The following is a 16,100-nucleotide window of genomic DNA, read 5'->3' as shown; positions in this document are numbered from 1 at the left end:
TCCTGGGCCCAAGGCAGAGGCCCAACCGCTGGGCCGCCCAGGGGCCCCTTGCCCTTTCCTCTTCTGAGCCACCTCAGGGCCTATCTGTGGAGCCTCTGCTTCCGTTCTAGCCTGGCTGCGAGCACTTGGATGGTTCTCGTCTCACAGTGTTAGTTCGGGGGTGTCTTAGGGGCTCCACAGCTGTTCCCCCTGCCGCTGCAAACGAGGAGCATTCCAAGAGGCAGCACAGTCGCTCAGCGGCCCCCTGAGCCCGTGAAGCGCGGGAGCCCCCATTCCTGTCGCACGGGTTTCCCACGTAGCCAGGAAGGCTGGACACACACGTAGGAATCCCACAACGAGGTAGCACAAGGTTCCCAAGTGCGCGGTCCCAGGAGGGAACGCCAAAGGAGGCCAGGCTCCGGAGGGCCCGGCCTGGGGTCCAGCTGAGCAGAACGGCTCACGCCTGTGATAAAGCTCCAGAAGAGGAGTAAGATCTGAGGGATGGCTCGCAGGGAACAGAGGGGAAGCAACAGTAGAATTGAATAGAGCGAAACATGTCCAGGAGACCAAAGGAAGACTAGCCTGTTGGAATAGAAGGTGGTCACCAGGTGGCTCTCAGCTCGTAAGATAACTTCCATAAACAGGAAAGCAGTGTGGCAGAAACATGATGTAATTTTGGAGCCAGCCCCACCTCATTTTCAATCCCACTTACTAAATCTGGGGCTTTAACCTCTCCAAGCCTTGGTTTCCTTTTCTGTAAAATGAGGGTAGTAACAGGGACCACATAACTGCTTTATCAGTAAATCACATATATAGCACTATGCCAGGGCGCCTGCGCGGCTCGGTAGGTTAAGCATCTGCCTTGGGCTCGGGTTATGATCCCTGGGTCCTGGGACTGAGCCTCCCATCAGGCTCCCTGCTCAGTGGGGGGCCACTCCCCCCTTCCCCCTCCCCCTGCTCATGCTCACTTGCTTTCTCCTTGTCTCACTGTCAAATAAATAAAATCCTTAAAAAAAAAAAGAGCCAGGCTTTATAAATAAATAAATAACACCATGCCCTGACACACAATAAACACTTTTTTAAAATTTTATTTATTTATTAGACAGAGATTGAGAGAGCATTGTGCATGCACACACTAATGAGTAGGGGGAGGGGCAGAGGGAGAGGGAGAGAATCTCAAGCTGACTCCCCATTGAGCTCGGAGACTCAGGAATACTCCCAGGACCCTGAGATCATGACCTGAGCTGAAATCAAGAGTCAGATGCTTTAACTGAACTGCCTGGGTGCCCCATAAATACTTCCCTACGCGATAGCTATAATTCTTGACAAAGTGCGTATCACTGCTCCAAGCAGAGCTTCATGAAATGGTGGCCAGTGGTATCCTTTCCTTCTGCTGCTGTTGGCTAGCCCTACACTGAGTGGCCCCGAACGTAGCACTGTGCTCAGCACCCCCGTAGCATACTAGACACCTTAACACTTCACCACATTGAATATATTTAATATATATATTCCTCATCCGATATCATTCTTCCAGAAATGTATCTGCAATGGTATTTAAAGCCTCACTTTTGAAAATGACTCCAAACCATTTGTCACTGGTACTGCTCCTTCTGCAATTGTAGTACTTGACAATTCCTGTAAAATGAGAAAATCTAACCTAAGACTGTTTTGCAATGTAATAAACTTTTTATGAGTAGCCAAATTGCAAAATAAATGAAGCCAACTTTGTTACGGTGGGAACAGGTAAGGACATATTTTACAGCTGATGTTGAAGTTGACTGTTCCTGTGTTGGAGCCAACATAGTTTTCTTCTCAGTCTCCAACAGCGCAGGCCCTTTGAAAACCTCTCGGACCCAAGGCACTGAGCCTCCAGTGCTTGATGGATGAAAGAGCCCTGGGATTGTGGCAGTTGGGAAGGGTTATGATGAATGCCCAGGATCAAACACAAAGGAACTCCTTTCTCAGGCCTGCCTGACTGGGGCTGGCCAGGTGCAGGGTCACTTACCCAGCTGAGGGAAAGCATGTTTGCAACTTAATTGGATTCCGAGCTTGCAAAGTCTGGGGTCCATCAACCTGCTCAGGACACAGTGTTTATGCCAGCCCTGGGCTCCCGCCGCCTTCCCCACCCTCTCACTCCAAAGCCAGGAGGCTTGGCTCTGCAACCGTTAATGAATAATCACTTGGTGATCCTCCCGTCCCCATGGGAGAGGCTTAGCTGAGAGCCTGCAAAAGAGAAATGATTTCCTGGACAAATATGTATATATATTTGCTCCCTGGGGCCCACATCAACTGTTGGCTGGAAAATCAATGTTTTGTTAGCTTTGTGGGGAGGAGCGTGTGAAGAGATCCCTGCTGTGGAAAAGGTGAGTGGCTTCCTCTCTGGCAATGCAGACCCTAGGAGCCTCCAAGATTTTTGCCACTTTGGGGAGCATTTTATCTCAAAGGCAGTGAAGTCACATAAACCCCAGAGGTTGAGATGCTGGGTGGGATCCAAACCAGCAACACGGGCCTGAGGTGCTGAGGCCCAACAAGTGCCCCAACCGCAGTCCTTTGCTTCATCCCTTGACAATTGTTGCAATATCCCCTTACTGCTGGTATTAAAACTTACTAAATATACATGTAGGGGGGCCTGGGTGGGGCAGTGGGTTGGGCATCCCACTCTGATTTGTTTCAGCTCGGGTCGTGATCTCAGTGGGGGGAGATTGAGCCCCACATGGGGCTCTGCACTGGGCATGGTGTCAGCTTGGGACCTCTCCCCTTCTCCCTCTGCCTCCATCTCTAAAATAAATAAATTAATCATATATATATATGACTATATATATTCAACTTAAATATTTGGGTTTTTTTTTAATCTTTGAAGTTTTTTCTTTTTATTTTAAGTAATCTCTCCAACCAATGTGGAGCTTGATCTTGTGACCCCAAGATCAAGAGTCATGTGCTCTTCCAAGTGAGCATCCAGGCACTCTTCAAATAATTCTTTGAAAATAAAACTGTGAGGGAAGCCTGGGTGGCTCAGTGGTTAATGCATCTGCCTTTGGCTCAGGTTGTGATTCTGCAGACACGGGATGGAGTCCCATGTCGGTCTCCCTGTGTGGAGCCTGCTTCTCCCTCTGCCTGTGTCTCTGCCTCTCTCTCTGTGTCTCTCGTGAATAAATAAATAAAATCTTTTAAAAAAAAGAAAGAAAATGAAACTGAAACACCTAATTTCAGGGAATACTAGTGTCATTTAATAAATACAAGTAAAAATAAGTGTAATGGATGTCATCCAATTTTTATTTTTTAAGTTTTCTTAAAAAGCACCTTTGATTTTTTTTACTTTTTTAAGGTTTATTGATTTATTTGAGAAAGAGAGCATGAGCAGGGGAAGGGACAGAGGACGAGGAAGAAGCAGGCTCCCCAATAAGCAGGGAGCATTGATAGGGACTCGATCCCAGGACCCGGGATCATGACCTGAGCCCAAGGCAGACACTTAACTGACTGAGCCACCCAGGCCCCTTTTACTTTTTAATTATTATTATTTCTTAAGTAATCTCTATACTCAACGTGGGGCTTGAACTCACACCCCGAGATCAAGAGTCGCCTGGTTCCCCTACTGAGCGAGCTGGGTGCCCTGGTGTCATCCAATTTTTTAGAAATTCTATCCCGATATTGTTTTCAACTGCAGATTCAGCCTGACGTTGGTGATGTCTATTGGGAAGGGGCAGAGGGATGCCCGGGGGGCTCAGCGGTTGAGCGCCTGCCTTCGGCTCAGGGCCTGATCCTGGGTTCCCGGGATCGAGTCCCACGTCCAGCTTCCTGTGAGGCACCTGCTTCTCCCTCTGCAGGGAGAGTCTCTGCCTCTCTCTGTGTGTGTTTCATGAATAAGTAAATAAAACCTTTAAAAAAAAAAAAAGGTAGAAAGGCAGAGAAGGATTTCCCTCCTGGGTGTAATAGGAGACTTCCTCGTCTGTGTTATCCCAAGGCTCAGGAGAGCATTCTGGAAGGCCCACTCCTGCCCTGCCCAGGCGGCAGGCAGCAGACAAATCACTGAGCTCTGCCTTGGGGAGCCGCTTAGTCCCTGACCCCGCCTGGCCCCACACCAAGGGCCGCCTGAGAGTCAGAAAGCACCTGGCCCAGGTGGCTCCAGAGGGGCAGGTGCTCTTCCTCAAGCTCCCGCCACCCCCACCAGTTGTGTGGGGAGTCCTGGGGTCCCCAAGGCCTCTCCAGGCCCACCCTGCAGCCTCCAGGACAACCTCCAACAGGGCAAAAGGCCGGCGCACCTGCTGGCGGTGGGGAGGTCCCCTTCCTGGAAGTGACGCTTTTTCCAGCTTCAGTGAGAAACGAGGCCACAGAGCGGAGAGGAGAGGGCCTCCCTCATGTGTGGCCCCCACACGGCCGCAGCCCGCCGCCTCCAAGACCAGCTGCCTGGGACCGACTAGGTCTGTGGGAGGAATCAGGGCGTGGGAGGGTGCGGGCTCTGGCTGTCACTGGCTCCGGCCCTCCAGCTGGGCGCTGCGGGGCGAGTCCTGGAGTTTCCGTGTCTCAGTTTACTCAGATATTGAAAAACGTATTCATACTTGCTTCATAACACTCTTATGAAGGGTAAACAATATAAGTATTTATGCGGGGCATAAAAAGGCGCATTATCTGCTGGGACTGAACCATAAAACACAGGTTCTTAAATACCTGAGGCCGTAGAAGCCCAGCAATAACTGCCTTAGGGTCTGAGATTCTTGGAGGGGCCAGCAGGGCCCCCACCCCGTGGTGTCCTACTCTCCCTCTGTGCCACTGCTCCCGAGGCAAGAGGGCAGCAGTCAGGGGGACCCTCCCCTGGCTGGGTCCCCGTCACGGACCCTCCGCCCAGTGGTCTGAAGCTCAGCCCGTGCAGCCCAGGCCGCAGGGATGCAACCCCGCGATGGGCAACGTGGGCAAGCACAAAACACTGCACAAAACACTGTAAAAGCCTCAACGCCTTGGTGCATCGATCCTTCTCCAGCATGGCCACCACCTGTCGGGCCCCCACGCAGCCTGCAAGGAAGGCCCTGGAAACCGCCACCCGAGGGGCAGCCTGGGTGGCTCAGCAGTTTAGCGCCGCCTTCAGCCCAGGGCATGATCCTGGAGACCCGGGATCGAGTCCCACGTCGGGCTCCCTGCATGGAGCCTGCTGCTCCCTCTGCCTGTGTCTCTGCCTCTCTCTGTCTCTGTGTCTCTCATGAGTAAATAAATAAAATCTTAAAAAAAAAAAAAAAAAAAACCACCACCGAGCTGAGGGCCTGTGTCCGTAACTACATGCGAGCTCATCTCAGGAGGCACCCAGACTACTGTGCGAAGAGAAACAACTGGTGACTCCTTGTGCCATGGCCTGCGTCCCTCCACAACAGAAAGATGGCCTGCCCCCGGCTGGTGTCAGCAGGGCCCTGTGCACTTGGATAATACTGCCTAAAGCCAGGTGTCCCCGCATCCCCGCCACCCCTGCCCCTCCCCAAGCTCTGCAGACTCCAGACATCGCTGCTGAATTTCCACCCTTGAGTCCTTGACTAATGCTTACCCTCTTTGCAAATACCACTTCCCTCCCACAGACCCAACTTCACATACTCTTAATTCCTTAGGGGTTTTATGGATGCTCTGAATGATGGGGAAGGCAGAGTCCTTCTCTTTAGCCGTTGTCTGCTGCTTATGTTGCTTTCTGAGTATGATACCATGTGGCTCTTCCAGGGTCAAGCATTAAGGATCTCAGCAAGGATGGATCCAGATTCAGTGGCGGGGGGCGGGGGGGGCTACGGCAGGTCTCCAATTTTGGAGACCCTCTTCAAGAAAAGGAATATAAAATTGCAAATGCCAACCGAGTCAGGGCCCTGGAGGGCTGTGTTTGGACAGTTCAGAAGGATCCAGGTGGAGGATATCATCTCAGCGAAAAAAGCAGGATCTGCCTGGGTTCCCTGCACTGGACCAAGGTGTCTGGTTTTGCTGCAATAAAGGACCCTGCTCTTCCCCACTGAGTGCATGTTAGCACCCAGGGGGAAGTACGGAGGTTTGGAACCGGCTTCTTGCCTCTCAGGCAGGAGGGAGTGTGCAGCAGCTCGAGCTGCTGGGGCTTGGAGGCACAGCAAGGTCTGTCCCCACCCTCCTGAGGACCACCTGGTGCTCCCACCGCACTTGGGGCAGAGGAAGGGGAGAGAGAGCGGTTGTGCCCCGGGTGCCAGTCAGATCTGAGGCTGTCCTCCCTTGTCTGGCCTCGTGCCTCACTGATGCGACCCAGAGCAGGAACCTCAGGTTTCTGAAGTGAGTCTCTGTCCCTTGGGAATTCAGACTCGGGACGGTCCCTGAATGCTGGCTTGGTCCTCATTAGTGCTTCTCCAATGGAAGGAGCAGTTTCGTCGGCAGTAGGCCACAGACCAATGCTTTCATAACATACAATAAAGTGAATTATTAGAAAAACAAAATAGAACATGTACATGTAGAAAACACAAGGCCAGATTTCTTATTATTGGATCCAGTTAACATAAAATCGCTCTATCAAATCAGCCTGAAATTTTCTCGATGCTTCCTCTCAATTTCCCTTCTTTTCCTGTTAGGCGCTCCGAGGCAAACACACGTGGTGCACATAAGTACTGACGTAAGGCCCATGTGCACGGGCTCACACGTGCGCACACGCGCACACACGCACACTCAGCAGCCAGGCAGCCCCTGTCCTTCCCTCCACCAGCCCTGTTTCCTTCCCATATTTACAAGGACATTTGCCTCCGGTGGATCAGAGCTCAGGATGAGCAAAGGGCGTCTGGTGAACCTTGAGGAGGCACAGGACGCAGGGACTCCAACAGTTCTGACTCCCAGTCCCTTCCCTGCCTTCTAGAAGAGAGAGGCTTGCGGCCGAACTCCCTGAGACCTGCCCACCCCAAGTCTGGCAGTCCCAGCCCCCACCCCAGGCGTCCTGCCGCGGGTCTCTGCCCATCACTGTCACCGCCGCCTCGTGTTCAGGGCCAACCAAGGAGGACGCTGGACGACCCCCCTCCCACCACCTGGCTCCAGAGCCTGTCTGCGCCGGGGGCATTGCTCAGAGGCCTATTCTTAGCTCTCTGGAGTAACTTGATAGCATCCGGGCTTCAACTGCCATTCACCTGCCCCCAAAAGCACCCCCCCACCTCAGGGTCCCAAGGGCCAGGCATCTACCTGCATTACCAGCCCCCCACCCCACCCCCCGTCAGCGTCCTGCATCTTAAGAAAAGCCCTGAGGGCTGAGCTCCTGCCCCGCTGCGCGCCCCCAGCCCGGCTGCTGGGACCATCCCACCCCACCAGTCGAGGTCCTTATCTAGGAGACACCTGTATGAACTCGCTCTTTTCCATTCCTGTTTCTCCGGTAAGTCACCGTCTATCCCAGGTACCGCCTGAAGAGGGCACAGAAGTTCTTGGGTTTTCTTTTCTCCAACTATCCCGGGTTCCCCGCACGGGAGGGCATAGGACGGCTCTGAAGGGGCCGTGAGTCAGGGGGGCACACACTCCAAAGCCGCTGCAGTCAAGGCTTCCTTACCTAGCCTGGGAGGCCAACAGAAACGGCTGCGAAGCACCGTCCAACGAGCGCAGGAAGTACAACGATGGAAAAAGCGGAGAAGGTCCAGGCAAACAGATTCACCGTTTGCTCCTGCCTCCCCCAGGGCTTCATCATCCCAACTAAGCCACCATCTTCTGTTAAACACAGATCCTCCTGTCACACGCATCCGCGTGCCACCAGGCCTGTCCCCAGAGTCGGGCAGCAGCAGGAGAAATTTGACCAGTCAACAGCTGGGAGACTGGTGGCCCCAGGAGCTGGAAAAACGTGGAAAGAATTCAGATAAATCCTTCAATAGAGGAATTACATCCAGACAAGTTGTATAGCAACCTGGGTAGGAGTTTCTAACTTCTGTGTGTGTAGGTGGAGGAATCAGATGAAGTGTAACTTAAGCCTAGGAGGCCGTGGACTGTGCAACCGGCCCCTTTGGGCAGCAATGACCCGGCAGCCGTGGAAGAGGGCTCCGTGGGGTAGCTGGGGCCTGAGGGGAGCTGCCCAGGAGCCTTGGGACAAAATCTCTGCAGGACCACTGAGGACACGTTTCCAAAAAGTCACTTGGAGAGGGGCTCCCCAGACACCTAGGATGACACGGTTCTCTTAGTGGGTAAGTTTGCTTTAACATCCAGAAATTTTAAAATTAGGGATGGAAATATTTAAAACAAACACATTGCATTAATATATTTGTATTAAGAAATATGTGCATACTTAGTGTTCTAGGTATTTGCGGTATTTTTTTAAAAATTAGCCTAACAGGAGTTAATTGGCCTTACAGTTTTTTTTTTTTTTTAAGATTTTATTTATTTATTCTTGAGAGACACAGAGACACAGGCAGAGGGAGAAGCAGGCTCCACGCAGGGAGCCTGACATAGGACTCGATCCCGGGTCGCCAGGATCACGCCCTGGGCCGAAGGCAGGCACTAAACCGCTGAATCGTCCCCCCACCCCCACCCCCACCCCCACCCCACCCCCGCCCAGGCTGCCCTGGCCTTACAATTTTAATTTAAAATGTGTGATTGGGAACATCTGGTGATTATTAAAATGTACTTGTTTCTTTTTTTTTAATTATTTATGATAGTCACAGAGAGAGGCAGAGACATAGGCAGAGGGAGAAACAGGCTCCATGCACCCGGAGCCTGATGTGGGATTTGATCCCGGGTCTCCAGGATTGCGCCCTGGGCCAAAGGCAAGCGCCAAACCACTGCACCACCCAGGGATCCCGAATGTACTTGTTTCTAAGTTACGTATAAAAGCTTAAAGGGGTGCCTGGCTGGCTCTGTCAGTAGAGCATGCAACTCTCTCTTGATCTTGGGGTTGTGAGTTCAAGTCCCACATTAGGGGCAGAGACTACTTAATAAATAGATAAACAAATAAATGTGTTTTTTTTTTTTTAAATAAAGACTTAAGGAAGAACTAGGCTTCTGATCTGCATCTTTTTTTTTTTTTTAAAGATTTTATTCATCCTTTTGACAGAAAGGAGTGAGCACAAATGGAGGGGAGCGGCAGGCAGAGGGGGAGGGAGAAGCAGATGCTACTGCTGAGCACCCTGGGATCATGACCTGAGCCTAAAGCAGACACCTAACTGACTGAGCCGCCCAGGCGCCCCTGATTTGCATCTTTAATATAGGGAACATAAATTTAAAACTTGCGGGGGGGCCTGGGTGGCTCAGTCGGTTAGGTGTCTGCCTTCGGTCAGGTCGTGATCCCAGGGTGCTCAGTGGAAGCCTGCTTCTCCCTCTCTCTCTCTCTCTGCTGCTCCCCCTGCTTGTGCTCATTCCCTCTGCCAAATAAATCAAATCTTTAAAAAAACTTTTTTAGGGCAGCTCCGGTGGCACAGCGGTTTAGTGCCGCCTGCAGCCTGGGGTGTCATCCTGGAGACCCGGGATCGAGTCCCACATTGGGCTTCCTGCATGGAGCCTGCTTCTCCCTCTGCCTGTGTCTCTCGCTCTCTCTGAATGCATAAATAAATAAATCTTTAAAAAATAAATAAACTTTTTTTAAAAATTTATTTATTTATTCATGAGAGAGAGAGCGCGAGAGAGAGGCAGAGACACAGGCAGAGGGAGAAGCAGGCTCCATGCAGGGAGTTCGACGCGGGACTGGATCCCGGGACTCCAGGATCACGCCCTGGGCTGAAGGCAAGTGCTAAACCGCTGAGCCACCCAGGGATTCCCCCCCAAAAAACTTTTTTTTTTAAACTTTTTAATTTAAAAAGCCAAGGTAGCCCTCTGAGTATTTTTTCTGGGAACTAAAGGATGTTGTAAAAACTCACATTAACAAGACCAGCCGGTTCCCTGCACCGTTTGCAACCGCACAGTGAACGGTGAGCTTCTGGTTGGCCTGCCGCTGTGCCCTGCCCGCCGATCCTGAGCCCTGGGGGTGGCACTGACTCACAGAGCACCGATGGCCGGGCTCAGGGCCACCCCGCTGCTGGCGGGCACAGAACCCGGCCGCCGTGCAGAATCGCCCAGTGCCCTCCCCTCTGCCGGGTGGCTCATCCTGCGACTTGCACGCTGGAGAAAACGCGTACGGATGGACAGACAGATGGACAGGGAGCAGGGCTTCCCTGAGGCCAGCACGACGGCAAAATCCACTCCAAGGAAAGTCCAACTCAGGGACCCTGGTTGAGGCTTCATCTCAACAGGGCGTTTCCGCTCTGGCCAAATTTAGAGTTTTAAGACTACATTTTACCAGGCAGGTGACTTTTGAAAAACCAAAACCCCAATCCAACAGATTGTTAGGCAACTGGTTCTTTCAATAAATCAGGCTGCTTGCCTGGGAGAGAGAGAGAAGGGGAGAGAGAAAAAACAGCAACACCCATCAGGGCAACCCCGGGGGGCTCAGCGGTTTAGTGCCACTTTCGGCCCAGGGCGTGATCCTGGGGTCCCGGGATTGAGTCCCACGTCGGGCTCCCCGCATGGAGCCTACTTCTCCCTCTGCCTGGGTCTCTGCCTCTCATTCTCTCTCTCTCTCTCTCTCTCTCTCTCTCTGTGTGTGTGTGTGTGTGTGTGTCTCATGAATAAACAAAAACTAAAATCTTTAAAAAAAGAAAAAAAGAATGAGTGGAGAATGGGCAGAGGCCTGGAGTAGACAATGAGCCCAGCAGAGGAGATGTCAAGGATCTGGAGAGCAATGCGGGGGCACAGGCCACACAGTCCTCCCGTGGGGGTGGGGTGGAGCATCACCTCACCTGCTGTAATTCCCCGGGTGGCCGGCCCAGGAGGACTCCGCTGGGAGGCTCCAGGGCGGGCTCAGGCCACCTCCAGACATACCTGGCACATGTTAGGTCTTCATAAGTGTTTGTTTAACAAAGTTTGTTTTCAGAGCAAAGGAACAGAGCTAGGAAAATATACAGATTGCAAATCTGGAAAGCTTATAAGACAATTTTTTAAAGACTCTCTCATTATGCTTAACATTTTCCAGAGGGGAGGAATCTACTACCTGTGGAGCAGCTGGTGCCATTTTCTGGCAGCTCTAAATATTTTAAATTGCCCCATATAGAAACTAATCTACACATCCATCACTGCCGCAATTCACTGACGCCCAGTCACTGTGAGCATTCAGAATAAACCCAATGTTTCCTCACACTCAATCTCTTAAGTATTTTAAGGGAGTTCTGTGACCCTTGCCCTTCAAATATTGCCTCACCAGATAATAACTAGAGCTATAAAATAGCTCCTACTCTTTGATCCAACAATTCCACTTGGTAAAATATGCTAAATGGAAATAACTCGAACTGGGGAGGAGTAAATTTATGCATATCAGTTCATACTCTGTGTAACAGACAAAAAGTTAGAAATAATACAAATTCCTGAAAATTGGGAGTGACTAAACAAATGACGGGCAAGTGCTCCGTGCTCTAACCGAAGCAGCAAGCCACCACCTTGCCTGAAGACAAATATACAAAAATTATATATTAATGATGCATGGGAATGTGTACGAGCAATGTTCTGTGAAGAAACCAGAATATAAAACTGTGTTTTTAAATGACCTACAACTGTGTAAAAGGGTCTCTGGCTTTGTCCACCAATAAAGTCCATAAGGGAGCTTGGAACCCTCCAGAACACCCTCTCCAATCCTCACCTCCTCCAGATTCATCTAGCCCAGGAGATCCAGAAGCCCATCTGATCCAGAAGACATTCCACATTCAGTTTCTTTTTTTTTTTTAATTGAAGCATTATTGACATACAACATTATATTAGTTTCAGGCATACAACGTAATGATCCCATCCTTGTATTTATGGTTTTTTTTTTAATTTTTTTTTTTTTTATTTATGATAGTCACAGAGAGAGAGAGAGAGAGGCAGAGACACAGGCAGAGGGAGAAGCAGGCTCCATGCACCGGGAGCCAGATGTGGGATTCGATCCCGGGTCTCCAGGATCGCGCCCTGGGCCAAAGACAGGCGCCAAACCGCTGTGCCACCCAGGGATCCCCCATCCTTGTATTTATGACCACCACAAGTCCAGCGAACAAACATCACCGTATAGTCACAACACTTTTTTCTTGCAGTGAGAACTTTTAAGATCTACTCTTAGCAACTTTCTTTTTTCTTTTCTTTTTTTCTGCAACTTTCAAATACGCAATATAGTCACCATGCTGCACGTTACATCCCCAGGGCATATTTATTTCATGATTGGAAGTTTGTACTTTTTGACCCCCTCACCCATTTTGCCCACCCTCCACCTCTGGCAACCCCCAGTCTGTTCTCTGTATCTGTGCGCTCGTGGCTGGGTTTGCGCATTTTATTTCTTTTTTGATTATTTTTTGAAAGTTTTTAAACTTTGTTTATTTGAGATGGAGAGAGAGAACATGAGCGGGGAGAGAGGGGTAGAGGGAGAGGAAGAGCGAGAAGCAGACCCCTACTGAGCAGGGAGCCCAACGGCCGGCTCGCTCCCTGGGATCATGACCTGAGCTGAAAGCAGACACCTAATTGCCGGAGCGGAGCCACCTAGGTGCCTCGTGTATGTGTGTGCATTTTGGACTCCACATATAAGTGACATCATATGCTATTTGTCTTTCTCTGACTTATTTCACTCAGTATAAGGCCCCCAAGGTCCATTCATGTTGCAGCAAAAGGCATTATATACACACATGGCACATTTTCTTTATTCGTTCATCCATTGATGAACACTTGGGCTGTTTCTACACCCTGGCTATTGTAGATGACCCAACAATGAACACAGGGGCACACTAAATCGAATTAGTGTTTTTGTCTTCTTCAGCTAAATACCCAGACATGGAATTGCTGGATCATATGGTAATTGTATTTTTAATTTTGGGAGGAACCTCCATACTGTTTTCCACAGTGGCTACGCCCCACATTTGGTTTTAAATCTGTCCTGTGTGGCTTACACTTGCAAATATCAACCACAAACAAAGAACCTGTGAGGGCAAAGTCCAGGAAGAAAACAAAGCTGAGCAGCAGACCCCAGGCATTGGGCCTCACTCATCCTGCTCCCCGTTTTGACTTCTCAACTGTTCCCACCACTGTTCCTGTTCTATGGGGGTTTCTGGTCCCCGTACAGTTTCCATCTGGAGTAGTCATACCTTTTGGGACCTCGTCAGACACTTTAGGACACAGCAGTGACAACATAGACAAAAGTCCTGGTCTTCACAGAGCTTATTTTCCAATGACATATGGTGGCGTGGGTGGTCCTATTATTGGAGACAGGACATAACTAAACAAGTATAAAATCAAATAGAGATAAATACTGTGGAGAAAGCAAAACAAAATAACCTCACTGGGAGGGACTAGGGGATGAGAGATCACTTTAGATCAGGTGGTCATGGAAGACATTTGAAAATGCAACACTTTAGTAAAATCCAAGAGGAGCGGAGTCAGCCCCTAGAACTGTGACAAGAAGCCTCCAGGTGGAAGGAAAAGAGAAGAAGGGCCCAAATTAGGAATAAGCAAGGTAGTTCTTTAAAGAATGAGGGCATCTGGGTGGCTCAGTGGTTGAGAGTCTGCCTTCTGCTCAGGTGGTGATCCTCGGGTCCCGGGATTGAGGCCGCATCGGGCTCCCGGCTCAGTGGGGAGGCTGCCATCACCCAGGCTTGTGCAAGCGCGCTCTCTCTCTCAAATAAATAAATAAAATCTTAAAATAATAATAACAAAAAAAAAATAACTGAAAGAAGGCCACTATGACTAGAGGGTCACCAGGGTTTTCCCACATTAGGGGAGTGTTGAGAGACAGGGCTGGAGAGATAGGCAGGAAATGATCCATATGTACATGGGAAGCCTTAGAAGGGGTTGAGGGGACCTGGTTGGAATTATTGGGAAATGCTCTGGGGAGGGTGCAGAGAATGGCTTCTTAGGAGCCAAGAGTAGAGTACAGAAACCAGTATGGAAGCTAACACACACCATAGGCAAGAGGTGGTGGTGGTGGTGTGGACTCTGATGACACCCAGCTCAGAGAAAAAAATTGTACATTTTTTTTTTTTAAGAAAAGAGAGTCTTTTTTTTTTTTTTAGGGACACCTGGGTGGCTCAGATTTTAAACTCTTAAAAATGAGATTTTATTTATTTATTTGAGAGAGAGAGAGTGCTTGCTCAAGCCTGGGTGAGGCAGAGGGAGAGGGAGAAGCAGACTCCTCACTGAGCCAGGAGCCCGAAGCAGGGCTCCATCCCAGGTCCCCGAGATCATGCCCTGAGCTGAAGGCAGTTGCTTAACCGACTGAGCCCCCCAGGCACCCAGATTTCTTATCTTAAAGTAACTAAGGCTTGGACTCAGTTTCCTGGAAGATACAAGTAACAAGAACATGTTCTCTCAAGCCTGTCCCTTCCTGTCACTAAAATCTGCCTTTGCGGCCTTTCATTAATCCCCCCTTGCCTTGAGGACCAGGACCAAAGCAGGGCACCAGTCACAGCTACGCTCCCAGTGGACAGAGAGTGAGCAGCCTACAGCCCCAGCCGCACGTGGAAGGGCAATCACATCTCTTGGGGCACACAAGCTGGGCCACGAACGTCACAGATCCAAATATTTCTTCTGCCTTCCCTTAGGGTTGGATGACACTACTTCCCTGTGAAAACCATATTGGAAATTTCTTGGGGATTATTTTAACTGTTCCTTATTCTAGAACAAGTCTAGAAAAGAAAAGGATGTTTATTCTCTGACCCACAGGGACATGTCTGTCACTTTGAGAAACTATTTAAAAAAAAAAAAAAAAAAGAAAGAAAGAAAGAAAGCAGCAGCCCGGTGGCTGGTTCAGTGGTTTAGCGCTGCCTTCCGCCCAGGGTGTGATCCTGGAGACCTGGGATGGAGTCCCACGGTGGGCTCCCCACATGGAGCCTGCTTCTCCCTCTGCCTGGGTCTCTGCCTCTCTGTGTGTGTGTGTCTCATGAAAGAATAAATTAAAAATCCTAAAAAAAAAAAAAAACTCTTTCAGCCCTGGCTTATTACCAAAATGAACACTTTCTAACACGATGGTTAGGTGGGTGCTGTAGTGTTCAGAGTGCTTCTTTTGTGGACTCTGACAGCTCGGATGAAATCCTGTAACTTGGTGGTTGAGAGTGAAGGCTCTGGAGTCAGACTGCCTGGCCTTAAATCTTGGCTTTTCTACTTACTGTGTAGCTTCCAGCAAGTTATTTAACTTCAATAAGCCAGAATTTCATCTGTAAAATGGGAGTTTGGTAAGCTCGGAAGAATCTGAAATCAGCGAAATACGGTGAGAACGTTTTGTGAATGCAAGAGAAGGCTTCTAAGCCTGGGCTGTTCCGAACGTCCAATTCCTCCCCATAACTACCCCCGCTTCACATCCCCCCAAGCACACCCATCAACATACACTCTACAGACACACACTCCCTTAGGTGAGAGCCTCCATTCTTGGAGAAAGGGTATTTATCCATCATAAACATATATGTCACTTTACTTCATAAAATAAACCTTCCTTATTTAGGATAGATTGAAAACAACTCCTGGAAAGGAGTAACTGGATCCCAGGCCTTGCAACTAACCTCCATCCCCCAACAAGTTCAAAAACTTTCAATGGCTCCCATTTTTCCATAGGGGGAAAAAACGATCCACTCCTTTTTTTTTTTTTTTTTTTTTACTAGAAGTTCATGAACTCCCAGAGCCAGCTTAATTTATATTCCACTTCCTAATTGCAGGATCCTTGGATCCTACCGACAGTTTCCCACACAATTTGCTTGAGCTTAAGGAATGTAAGACCTGCTAAGGGAAAGTTCAGACTCTTTCTCAACCCTGGGGACGGGTTAGCTGGATCTGAAGCAAGAGAATAAGATTCATAATAATATCCGCTAAGAGCTTCCTAAGTGGCGGCCTCTGGAAGGAGCTACAGGGTGGCATTGATGGAGCGGACACCAGGGGGTAGCAAAATCTCACTCTCCCCGGGGCCCCAGCAGCAACTACAAGGAGGCTCGAGTCTGGGGCTGCGGAGCCCACCGCCCAGCTCCCTGCCCTGCCTCCGCGGGGGAGACGGTCACCGGATCCGCCCTGGACTTTGCTTCTTCTCCGACACTATGGAGCAGGGGCACCTTCTGGTCTCCAAGAAGGATGAACAGCCTCTCTCTCTTCATTTCCAGGGCCCGTGGAGCGGAGAAGGGACGGCGTTTAGCGTCCCGAGGAGGCCACAGGAGAGC

This window comes from Vulpes lagopus, chromosome 23 (assembly GCF_018345385.1).
Source record: "Vulpes lagopus strain Blue_001 chromosome 23, ASM1834538v1, whole genome shotgun sequence".
Lineage (NCBI taxonomy): Eukaryota > Metazoa > Chordata > Mammalia > Carnivora > Canidae > Vulpes > Vulpes lagopus.
The sequence above is the reverse complement of the archived record's forward strand: the minus strand, read 5'-3'. Positions refer to the sequence as shown.